We start from the raw sequence: 6,486 nt of genomic DNA on the forward strand, positions 1-6,486 counted from the left end.
CACGACAAAGCCATTTTTGTTGACTTAAAAGGGCTCTTAAAGTCGATTTCTGTACTTCTTCCTGATGAGGGGATTAGCGCAGAAATCGACCCTACTGGGTCGAATTTGGGATAGTGTGGACACAATTTGACAGTATTGGCCTCCAGGAGCTATCCCAGAGTGCTCCATTCTGACTAATCTGGACAGCACTCTTAACTCAGATGCACTGGCCAGGTAGTCAGGAAAAGCCCTGCGAACTTTTGAATTTCAATTCCTTTTTGGCCAGCGTGGCGAGCTGATCAGCACAGGTGATCATGCAGAGCTCATCTGCAGAGGTGACCATGCAGTCCCAGAATCACAAAACAGCTCCAGCTTGGACTGAACGGGAGGTACTGGATCTGATTGCTGTATGGGGAGATGAATCCATGCTAAAAGATGAAATGCCAAAACATTTGAAAAAAATCTCCAAGGGCATGAAGCACAGAGGCTATAACAGGGACCCGCAGCAGTGCCACGTGAAACTTAGGAGCTGAGGCAAGCCTACCAAAACACCAGAGAGGCAAATGGCCACTCTGGGTCAGAGCCCCAGACATGCTGCTTCTATGATGAGCTGCATGCCACTCTAGGGAGTGCCCCTACAACTACCCCAGCCCCGTGCGTGGACTCTGTCAATGGATTCTCACACAACAGGGATGCGGATTTTGGGGACAAGGAAGATGAGGAGGAAGAGGCGGTTGAAGATAGTGCACAGCAAGCAAGCAGAGAAACTGTTTTCCCCAACAGACAGGAACTGTTTATCACCCTGGAGCCAGTACCCTCCCAACCCACCCAAGGTGGGCTCCCAGACCTGGAAGGCAGAGACGGGACCACTGGTGAGTGTACCTTTGTAAATATAAAACATGGTTTAAAAGCAAGTGTTTTTTAATGATTGATTTGCCCTGAGGACTTGGGATGCATTCACGACCAGTACAGCTACTGGAAAAGTCTATTAATGTGTATGGAGATGGAGCGTAAATCCTATAGGGACATTGTGACAGTGCACCCCATAAGGCTTTATGGGGGGCGCTTATAAATGTATGTATGATATAACTGGAATAGGGTTTTGCTACATATGCCATGTAACACATCTATGTAAAGATCTACTGGTTATGTTCATCCTAGTTATATGCAGGTACCATTTGTGTGTTCAAAGTTATGAACATTGGCTATATACTTGCTTGATTTCTAAGTAGCCTTAGTTAGAACATTTGGTCACTTCTTGGGAAAGGAATGTGCAAGTTAAGTGCTCAGTCAGGAAGCACTTAACAGACAAAAGAGCTTGGAAGACTCCAATCCACATAAGAAGTCTACCTGAGGACGTTCAAAGTAGCATGTGGGTAATGGCTGCTACCTGCAAGTCCTGAGTCATGCATGGGCATGTGACTTGCCCATGTGATTCCGAATCTCCATTTTGTGACAGGATTCTACACAGGGGGAGGAAGGTGTGTCTACCCAGAAGAGAAAGTCTATTTAAACCCTGGGGAGACCCTTCCATTTTGTCTTCAGCTGGCTAAGGAGGGAGCCTCTCCACCCCCGAGGATACTTGAACGAAACTGGAACAAAGGACAGTAACTACAGGGGGTGAGAGTGATTGCTGGACCCAGGCTAAAAGGAGATTAGCCTGCAAAAGGGAGCATTCTGGAACTGGTGAGGATCTTATCGGTATTCAGTTTGATTAGACATAGATTTGCGCATTTTATTTTAATTTTGCTTGGTGACTTACTTTGTTCTGTCTGTTACTGCTTAGAACCATCTAAATTCTACTTTCAGTATTTAATAAAATCACTTTTTACTTATTAATTAACTCAGAGTATGTATTAATACCTGGGGGAGCAAACAACTGTGCATCTCTCTCTATCAGTGTTATAGAGGGCGAACAATTTATGAGTTTACCCTGCATAAGCTTTATACAGGGTAAAACGTATTTATTTGGGTTTAGAGCCCATTGGGAGTTGGCCAGCTGAGTGCTAAAGACAAACACACTTCTGTGAGCTGCTTTCAGGTAAACCTGCAGTTTTGGGGCAAGTAATTCAGACTCGGGGCTTTGTTGGAGCAGACAGGAGTGTCTGGCTCAGCAAAACAGGGTACTGGAGTCCTGAGCTGGCAGGGAAAAGAGGAGCAGAGGTAGTCTTGGCACATCAGTTGGCAGCTCCCAGGGGGGTTTCTGTGATCTAACCCATCACAGACAGACATCTCAATGAAGCTCTCCTGGATGCACTACCAAAGCCTTTGCAAAAGGTTTCTGGGGAGGGCAGACTTATTCTGTTCTCCATTACCATGCCAGGCCAGTAGCACGTAGTCTGAAATCATTGCATGACAAAGCATGCCAGCGTATGGTCCCGGTGTTTGCTGGCATTCAAGCAACATCTGTTCTTTATTTCTCTGTGTTATCCTCAGGAGAGTAATATCATTCATGGTCACCTGGTTGAAATAGGGGAATTTTATTAAGGGGACATTCAGAGGTTTTGAAACCACTCCCAGATGTTATGAAGGTTAAAGAATCGAAAAGACTGTGGCTTACCATGTCTGCCTGCAAGCCAAATTCTGTTGCCGGCTGGCCCTGCATGTGTGATCTCTCACACCAAACCGGCAGGCCCTCAATATAAGAGGCAAAATGTGACCTTGTAAAGAAAGCACATGTGCTACGTAATGTTTAACAGCTTGGTTCACCTTGAACGAGTCTACCCATTGTTCTCTAAAATGTGTCTTTTTAAATACTACTCTCCCTTTTTTTTCCTCCTGCAGCTGCAAATGTTTCAACACTGCCCGCATCATCTCCATCCCAGAGGCTAGTGAAGATTAGAAGGCGAAATAAGCGCACTCGTGATGAAATGTTCTCTGAGCTCATGCAGTCCTCCCACACTGAAAGAGCCCAGCAGAATGTGTGGAGGCAGACAATATCAGAGTGCAGGAAAGCACAAAATGAACTCAAGGACAGGAGGGACGCTCAAGAGGACAGGCGGTGGGAGCAAGAGGAAAGGTAGCGGGATCATGATAGGTGGCGTCAGTGTGATGAAAGGAGGCAGGAAGCAATCCTCAGGCTACTGGAGAATCAAACTGATATTCTCCGGCGTATTGTTGAGGTGCAGGACATGCAGCAGGAGCACAGACCACCGCTGAAGCCCCTGTGTAACCAACAACCCTCCTCCAAGTTCCATAGCCTTCTCACCCAGACGCCCAAGAGCACAGTGGGGGGGCCTCCAGGCACCCAACCACTCCACCCCAGAGGACTGCCCAAGCAACAGAAAGCTGGCATTCAATAAATAAGTTTTGAAGTGCAGCATGGCCTTGTCCTTCCCTCCTCCCCCACCCCACCCAGGCTACCTTGGCAGTTATCCCCCCATTTGTGTGACGAATTAATAAAAAATGCATGAATTTGAAACAGCAATGACTTTATTGCTTCTGCAAGCGGTGATCAAAGGGGGGAGGGGAGGGGAGGGCAATTGGCTTACAGAGAAGTAGAGTGAAACAAGGGGGCAAGTTTTCATCAAGGAGAAACAAACAGAACTTTCAGACCATAGCCTGGCCAGTCATGAAACTGGTTTTCAAAGCTTCTCTGATGGGCAGTTTGCCCTGCTGCGCTCTTCTACCTGCCCTGGTGTCTTGCTGCACCAACCTCCCACAATGCCATAAAGTCTCCCCCTTCTCTCACAGATATTGTGGAGCATACAGCAAGCAGTAATAACAATGGGAATATTGGTTGTACTGAGGTCTAACCGAGTCCGTAAACTGCGCCAGCGCGCTTTTAAACATCCAAAGGCACATTCTACCACCATTCTGCACTTGCTCAGCCTATAGTTGAACAGCTCCTGACTACCGTCCAGTGTGTATGTATATGGCTTCATAAGCCATGGCATTAAGGGGTAGGCTGGGTCCCCAAGGATAATTATAGGCATTTCAACATCCTCAGTGGTTATTTTCTGGTCTGGAAAGTAAGTCCTTTCTCCAGCTGTTCAAACAGACCAAAGTTCCTGATGATGCAAGCGTCATGTACCTTTCCCGGCCATCCCACATTGATGTTGATGAAACGACCCTTGTGACCCACCAGTGCTTGCAGCACCACTGAAAAGTACCCCTTTTGGTTTATATACTGGTGCCTTGGTCCAGTCCCATGATAGGGATATGTGTTCCATCTATCGCCCCACCAGAGTTAGGGAATCCCATTTCAGCAAAGCCATCCACCGTGACCTGCACATTTCCCAGAGTCACTCCCTTGAGAGCAGCAGCTCAGTGATTGTGTTGGCTACTTGGGTCACAGCAGCCCCCATGTAGATTTGCCCACTCCGAATTGATTCATGACTGACCGGTAGCTGTCTGGTGCTGCAAGCTTCCAGAAGGCTATCGCAACTCACTTGTGAACTGTGATTACTTAGTATTCTTGCGCTTCATGGCAGGGAAAAGCAAGTCACAAAGTTACATGAAAGTGCCGTTTCATATGCCAAAGTTTTGCAGCCACTGGGAATCATCCCAGACCTCCAACACTATGCGGTCCCACCAGTCTGTGCTTGTTTCCCGGGCCCAGAACTGGTGTTCCATGGCATGAGCCTGCCCCATTGCCACCAGGATGGCCAAATTGCTGGGGCCTGTGCTTTGAGAGAAGTCTGTGTCTATGTCCTCATCACTCTCGTCACCGCGCTACCATCGCCTCCTCGCCTGCTTTTGCGGGTTCTGGAGCTGCATACACCGCAGGATAATGTGCATCATGTTTACAGTGCTCGTAACTGCCGCGGCGATCTGAGCGGGCTCCAAGCTTGCCATGGTATGGTGTCTGCGCAGAAAAAAGGCACAAAACGATTCTCAGCCGTTGCTCTCACTGAGGGAGGGGCAACTGATGACATGGCTTACAGGGTTGGCTTACTGTACTGTTCCCACAGTCGCCGCCACCCATTGGAATTCTGGGTTGCACTCCCAATACCTGATGGGGCAAAAACATTGTTGCGGGGGGTTCTGGTTACATGCCATCACCCCCTCCCCATGAGAGCAATGGCAAAAAATCATTTCTCGCCTTTTTTCCTGGGTTACCCATGCAAACGACATACCACGGCAAGCATGGAGCCCGCTCATCTCACTATCACTGAATCTCTCCTGGGTGCTGCTAGCTGATGCGGTACTGCAGTGCTACACAGAAGCATCCCCTTGCCTTGCCCTGCGGACGGCTGACGGTACAATATGACTGCTAGCCATCATCGCCGTCCCGTGAGTGCTCCTGGCTGACCTTGGTGAGGTTGGTCGGGGGCTCCTGGGCAGACATGGGTGCCCCCTGACCAGCCTCAGGTCGGCAGTGCCTGGAAAAAAATGGGAATGACTCCAGGTCATTCTCTTCTTTAAGTTTCATCTCATGGAGATTCAGTCCTGCCTGGAATATCATACCAGCTGGAGGCTTCTGCCTCAGGCTGCTCTCCCAGTTGGCAGCACCGCGCAGTCGGACCTATCCCAGCCTACCCCTTGCTCCCATGGCTCATGAAGCCTGGACAGTAGTAAGGAGCAGTCCAACTATAGGCCGAGCAAGTTAGAATGGTGGTTCACTCTACTTTCCTATAAGCCAACCGCCCTCCCCTCCCCTCTCTGATCTCCGCTTGTAGAGGCAATAAAGTCGTTGTTGTTTCAAATTCATGCATTCTTTATTAATTCATCACACAAATGGGGGGATAACTGCCAAGGTAGCCCAGGAGGGCTAGGGGGAAGAGAGAAGCACAGAGGTGGGGTAGCTGTAGGGGCACCCCCTAGACTGGCATGCAGCTCATCATAGAAGCGACATGTCTGGGGCTCTGACCTGGAGCACTCGTTTGCCTCTCTGGTTCTTTGGCAAGCTTGCCTGATATGCCAGGCAGGATTGAATCTCCATTGGACGAAACTTAAAGAAGGGAATGACCTGGAATCACTCCCATTTATGTCCAGGAGCCCCCGACCGACCTCACCGAGGCCAGCCAGGAGCACCCATGTCTGCCCAGGAGCCCCCGACCGACCTCACCGAGGCCGGCCAGGAGGACCCATGTCTGCCCAGGAGCCCCCGACCGACCTCACCGAGGCCGGCCAGGAGGAAAAATTTACTGAGAAGCGTCCGCGGACTCAATAGTAATGGCACACCACATACGACTATCAAAATCGAGTTTCTAAAAAATGTCGACATATTATAATCAACCTAATTCGTTAGTGGTAGAATACCCTAAGTCTGGCAGTTCAGTCCCCTAAAAAGGTCTTTGTAGACTGTAATACCTTTCAAGTCAATCCGCTGATAAGGTTGTTCATCCAGGACCCCCAAGAAAACAACGGAAACAGATTTGTGGACTGCAACTTCCAGCAGTAGCGTAAGGTGGAGTTCATCCTTTGTCTGACTCTCAGGTTCTTGAAGTTGAGGTAGAGGCAGCAAATCCGTTTAAGCTCCGTCATGTAAAATTCGGAATGAAAGAAGATGAGCTGCTGATGAACCTGTGCAAGACGCAGCTTCTCGCAACAGGCGGGCTCCAC

At 49.0% G+C, this 6,486-nt stretch overlaps 1 protein-coding gene and 1 pseudogene across 4 annotated transcripts in view; one reads left to right on the plus strand and one right to left on the minus strand.

The window, feature by feature from the left end:
• The window catches only part of SLC8A3 (solute carrier family 8 member A3), a 202,266-nt gene that overhangs the window by 161,342 nt on the left and 34,438 nt on the right, over positions 1-6,486 (minus strand). The window lies entirely within an intron of this gene.
• LOC142046655 (uncharacterized) lies at positions 321-3,343 on the plus strand (annotated as a pseudogene).

Source organism: Chelonoidis abingdonii, chromosome 4, assembly GCF_003597395.2.
Source record: "Chelonoidis abingdonii isolate Lonesome George chromosome 4, CheloAbing_2.0, whole genome shotgun sequence".
Taxonomy (NCBI): domain Eukaryota; kingdom Metazoa; phylum Chordata; order Testudines; family Testudinidae; genus Chelonoidis; species Chelonoidis abingdonii.